This window comes from Marmota marmota, unplaced genomic scaffold (genome assembly GCF_001458135.2).
Source record: "Marmota marmota marmota unplaced genomic scaffold, marMar, whole genome shotgun sequence".
Taxonomy (NCBI): domain Eukaryota; kingdom Metazoa; phylum Chordata; class Mammalia; order Rodentia; family Sciuridae; genus Marmota; species Marmota marmota.
The window spans coordinates 1-6,333 of NW_026005672.1; the positions used below are offsets into that span (position 1 = coordinate 1).

At 33.3% G+C, this 6,333-nt stretch overlaps 1 long non-coding RNA gene across 1 annotated transcript; it reads left to right on the plus strand.

The window, feature by feature from the left end:
- Positions 1-6: 6 nt before the first annotated feature.
- LOC107134332 lies at positions 7-6,004 on the plus strand. The gene is made up of 4 exons (XR_001502428.2): positions 7-1,421; positions 3,247-3,345; positions 3,948-3,976; positions 4,218-6,004. It is a non-coding gene; the product is annotated as an uncharacterized LOC107134332 (long non-coding RNA).
- Positions 6,005-6,333: the final 329 nt, after the last annotated feature.

The following is a 6,333-nucleotide window of genomic DNA, read 5'->3' on the forward strand; positions in this document are numbered from 1 at the left end:
TTTGTGTACAAACAGTAATTTTCCAGTTTATTTTCTTTTCATGTAGGATATTAATAAATATTACTAAGCATTTTATCCTAACACTTTAGTGGATGTTAGAAAAAAGAGTCCTTGGATGCATCAGGGAATTATGAAATTTTGGAGATGTCTTATTATCTTGTTTTCTCATGTAGTCTGTTAATAGACTGAAGTTTTGCATGCATTTAGATGGATTTCTCTTCCACTTTTATGTGTGGGTCCTTTTGTTGTATAGCTTTCTCTGTGTAATGTGCCTGGGCAATGGTTAGGTCTCAGTGTCAAATCCCCACTGAACTTGACCAACATGCAAGTTCATGGTCCACTTCTTTTTTCCACTTACTAATTGGTTTGGTGAAATTCTTCTGAGTCCACTACAGGGGATCTTCTTATCTTTCACTCATCAAGTTTTCCCTGGCACAGCTGTAGACTTTTTCTTCTATGAATTATTTTCTTATTTTAAAAGCCAATACTTCTGGGTTTTATCTGGTAACAGGCTCTCTGTACTGACTCTCTACTTAGTCCCACAGCCCCTCTTTTTCATCATGCATTCACACACACCAGTCAATCTGATTCCATATATGGAAACAGTCAGTAAACACTGTATGTATCCATGCTGCCACCATTTTCCATTGGAAGACTTTTTAGTTTTCTTCAATGAAAAGTATTGCATACTTTAGCCAAAGTGGGTGTACTATGTCAAGGTAAAATATCAACATATTTTCATTCTTACTTTCTCATTTTATTGAACTAGATTTCAACTCAGGAAATATTTTTCTGAAAGTTAGGTTTTGGAAAATTCAAAGGACCAATATGAAGGAAGTACAACAGTGTTTCATTTCTACTCTATGTGATATAATTCAGACTATCTTATCACACCAAGTATCATACTTTAACACTAAGAAGCATGTCAACCCAGTGTTGCAAATGTTTAGAGCTATATAATATCAAAGACATTTCTCAAAAGAGTTCTAAATAAGTTTTTTACTGTGTTCGTCTTTTTGGTGGGGAATAAAGAGTTGAGTATTTATACTGAGGTCAGTTGCTTTGGGATATATGCACATCTTTTAGTATGTTGTCAGTGAATACATTTATTATGTTTTCATCCTGGTTTTACCCCATGAGTATCCAGATGAAAAAAAAAAAAAAGCTGAATCTGTAAAGCATACTTTGTGTTCTTCTATGGAACATTTCACTTGTAAAATGTATTTGTATTATATTTAATTCCCATAATTTTAAAATTAGAAATTTAGGTGACTTCTAAAGATTGGTGATGATATTTGTATGCAACTAATTTTTGACATAATCTTAACAGAGGGTTTCTGAGCATCATCTAACTGTGGGAGTTTCTCATATATCTGGTGAGGCCTATCAGAGAGAAAAGAGAGTAGATGGATATGGAGAAGGTAAGAACTATGTAGTATACAAAAATATTTGGATGGAATTTTGATCTAAAATATGCATATCTATTCAAGTAACATATCTATTAAGTAGGAAGTAAAGAAAAAGAAATGTAATCTAGGTATCTCATCAGGTTTAAGCCACAGTATAAATTAGGAGCTGAATTAGCAGTTGCATTGATATACACATATTTATCACAGAAAATGTAGAAATAGGAAAAGCAGAGGAAAAAATGGGGATAAAGACTGAGAAAGGCAGCAAGTTCAGGAAGACAGTGAAGAAAAAAAGAAGCAGATGTACTCAGTGGAGAAATAGAAATTTATGTCACATATGAGAAGAAAAAAAGAGCAGGGATTTAAAACCATGGGAAGAATTTGTGGATTTTCTTTCCCAAAGTTGAATGATTGGTAGAGGGAAATTTTCCCAATCTTCCTAACTTAGACTCAATTGGAAAGGAATTGAGGCTTGAAGAAGCAATCAGAAAATTTGACTGGTTTACCACAAATGATTATGCACAAATACAATTTAATGACATGCAACACACTGCTACTACCTAGGATAAAAAAATATATAGGGCAGAAACAGCAAATGGGGAAGTCGAAAATGTAAGAATGGTTATGGATTGATCCCTATATCCACAGATTTCTAAAACTTACTTTGGAAAATTATGACTTCTTGTAAACTTTCATTTAGGTGAATATTATAAGGAGGAATCCAGAGCTAGCTACATTCAAGTTAAGATAAAGGAATTGGAAGCCTATTAACTTCACACTGGAGCTCTCAATTTAATGTATTGTCTGTTGGGGATCATGTTCAAAGTCTCATTCTGACTCTGAATGTCTTTGCTTCTACATTTCTGTGATTCCATTAATCCATGTCTGAAGAAGACCTAGTTTTCAGTGAGGGAAAGGATTTCCCTTAAGGAAAACTAAATAAAAAGACATTGGATGACATATATTATTTATTACAAATCTGGAAAAAGTGCAACCATGAATCTTGCTTTCATTTTGAGTATGTCCCTTGGTAAGTGGGAAGGACTCAAGTCACAAAGACTTAGAAATTATATTTCTAAGACACATTTGCTATATTGGTAGTCAAGAAAGTATGGGAATAATCCACAAAGAATGTAAAATGAAAATAATTATGACCAGAGCTCTAGATGTTGCTTTTGAAAGGCAAAAGGCAGTGGAAAATGAGGACAGAACCAAAAGGAAGCTAGGTAATTTTGGAGGGAATCAAAAGGACACTAAGACAATGCAGTTCAGCTGCTTTCATAGTATCTTCATCAAACCCAAAGTGAAACTATTACTGATGCAGAGATTATTGGAAGCAGTAGGAACGGAAAGAACTATAGCAACCTGAAGATATAAATTTCTTCCCTGCAAAGTTACCAATCACTGAGATGTCTGCAGCTTTCATGTGAGTTATTTGAATAAGAAACAACATTTCAGATGCAGATGCAGCTAGATGTTTCTTTATTTTTTTTTTAAATTCTTGATTAGAAAAGATACATTGGCCCTAGGCATTCCAGAAATGCACTCTTATTTCTGAGCTACATACTCATCCCCATACTACTAATTTTCTGATAATGCAGACTGCTTATGAAAGTATTTGAAAAGCTGAAAAGATATATTAACCAGATTTATTTTGAAAACAGAAGTCTTTACTGAGTTTACACCTTGAAAAACAAGACTGCTATTCTTAGTAGATATAGCATTAACTTTAAAATATAAAGTTTATTGATATGTGATAATTTTGTGAGCTTTCAGATCACTTTTTCCTTTGTATTTCCATATCTTAAATCTTTTTTTATCATACATTGTTTCTAAGATGTAGAAATTGTATTTCCTCACAAGAGTGGATCAAGAAACTTGACATTGGATAAACCGAAAGATACAGGAAAAGAAGTTTCAGCATGGTCTCACATTGGTATGAAAAAAAAAAAAAATAAATAAATATATATATTAGCTTCTAATATAGAAGTGTGTATCTGAATAAATTACATAAGGTAAATTTCTTGATGAGAAATGATGTTATTCTAGCCTGGAATGATATCCTTTCTTTGGGCTTACTAAATTGTAGGTCAAATGAAGGGACATGAAGTATGGTTATAATAAAATGTATTAAATAATTCTGATAGGGTTGACTTAAGATATTTGCTATTACACTATTAATTCAGCTTTGGCATTGAAACTCTCATGGTCCTCCTTTATTCATCTCACTGGAAATCACTGTGTTCTCCACAATTCTGCATCTGGACTGGGGTATATGGACCCTGGTATATATTATTCATGTTCATCAGAAACATATTTTCACTTTGGAAATTAAACTGCATGTTTGTTATACTTACATTCCTTATTTGTATTCATCATTGTCATATGACTGTCCTAACAATGAAAAAAAGAAACATAGAACACCTAAAGCCAAAGTAAATTTTATCAAGTAAATTTTACCAGAATCAGCTCCATAGTAATTGAAAAGGAATATTATGGTGGTTTTGTGACATTCAAATTTTGTTTCTTGCTTTTCAGTATCTCGGGACTCCAGTGATTCCTGGAAGGTAAATCATCTTCTATGTTTCTGTTAAATTATTTTATTTCTGTTAAATTATGTTATTTTATATTGCATTGTTTATGTTAAATTAAAATATTATATGTGTATATAATAATAAGTAATATATTGTATATGATAATATATAACATGATATATCATTTACGTTAAAATATTATATTATTTATGTTAAATTATTCACTGAAAACTGGATTCAGTACACAGTATTTACTAATTATTTTGTCTGCAAGGAGAATGAGAATGCCATGAAATGCAAAGATTTTCTTCCAATTAAAGCAAGGAGGGAAGCCTGGACAAAAAAATCAGGTAATTTTTGCAGTACAATTTTCTGCAAAGAACTATAATGAACATCTAAGATGCTAGTGGACTTTACACTCATTTCTTTTTTAATAAAATATTTTGAGGGAATTTGGCCCAATTACATCAGTGCCTATGTTTGTATCAACATATTAAAATTTTTCAGAAAAAGCATAAAAATATTGTTAAAAAAGAACTAAGTCAGCTGTTTCTACAATTAAAATTTCCAACATTATATCTGTTTGTGGGATTATGAGGTGGTTTTTCTTTCTCTCCCATGTTTTATACAGCTTGTGGTAGAGCTGGACTATCGTCTCAGATGATTGTGAGACCAAGGAAAGATATTTTTCTTGAAGTCAGTAGGTCAAGGCCAGTATGGGAAACACAGGAAAAGCACATCTAGAAGACAGTAGCAACTCTATCACGACACTGAGTAAATCTACTAATTCCATGGACATTTGTTGGGCTTTACGCAAACTATATTCCATGCCCCTCACCCCACATGTGGTCATATCTAAAGGAAGTATTCACAAAATATAGTATCACAAATTTTAATTTATTCATTTCCTATAAAATAAACACTGTTTATGGAAGAACACTCTTTCCCACAATTTAGACTAAGAGATATAAATCCAAAAATACTTTTTTTTTCTTACATTTGTGGGGACTTAATTCAAATGTTTTAAGCAGTTACTTTTCCGATGAGTTTCACCCACTGACTTCATGGAATTATGGGTCAGCTTGATATATCCAGGTTCAAGGAAAATTGCCCACCAAGGATGTAAATGAATTCCCTCAACTTAGGAAGAGATTGCCATGGGAGAAACTACATGGCAAATGAGAGCATCATTTATATTTCTTCTGTTCTATTATACATCTCAATGGAAATCTCAAGTAACAGTCACGACCAGAATCTCATATCCAGATTATTACATTGTTCATTTAATTAGAATCATCCTACTCGTGTCATTAAAATTTTCTATCCTCTGTATTTCTGGAAACATTCCCTCAATTCAGGCCTGCTTGAACTTCACACTGCTCTGTGGCCTTCTCATTATTCAACTGCTTTTATGTGCATGCCCCTCACATCCCCCTGCCCTCAGCATTAAGTGTGGTCTAACTACACTGCATATATGACCATCAACCCTCTTTACATTGAGACTATCAAAGCCTCTTAAATTAAATTTCTAGAAACCATTCAGAATACTAATTCTTCCTACCTCTGCATCATTAGCATTTCCCTACTGGCACTCTTCTCTGGATGTTCTCCTCACCAATCCCCATTGTTACTAAATATTGTCCCCTTTAACACTTGCTTCTATATCATGCTAGAGCCTTCCATTCTCTCTCCATTTCCTGCCCTCTGTCTCAAAACTTCCCTTTTATGTCAGTGTTCATGTGTATCTTGAGAAAAGACACCAACACTGACACCTGTTATCTCCTCCAGCTTTACCACAAACTCAGTTATGTGTGGAAATAAATAAACTGTTGAGACAATGTGATGTGAAAGCAGCCCCTTCAAGTGTAGGAGCCAAGGGACTAGAAAGGGAAAGGAATAATTTTCAGGTCAAGAGGTTATTCTCCAGTGCCAAAGCTGATTCACTGTCTGAGGTAATCCTAGAAAGAGCAAAATCAATTTGTGTCTGGAATAATAAGGACAGTCAGAGAACATTCACCAAACAATGTGTGCCCTAATAGAAAAAAAAAAGATTAAAATAAAGATAAAAGTCAAGAAAGGAAAATAACAGAAAGGAACACTGCATTCTTTTGATGAAGTTGTAATTGGATCAATCACTTGGGACAACAAAATTGATGTCCAATGGTTGTTGAAACCTTATTATTTGGGTGAAGAGATAGTAGGCAGTATGATGTTTCTTGTTTCTTGGTAATTTAAATTTTTTTTCATGACATTTTCTTTTACTTTGAGTAGATGAACTTCTGATTTATTATATGCATTGAACCCCTAGTGTCTCCCCAAGTAGTGTTATGAAGTACTGGTTCAATAGAATTACTCCTCAATGATCTGGATATATACTGGGCACAGTGGGG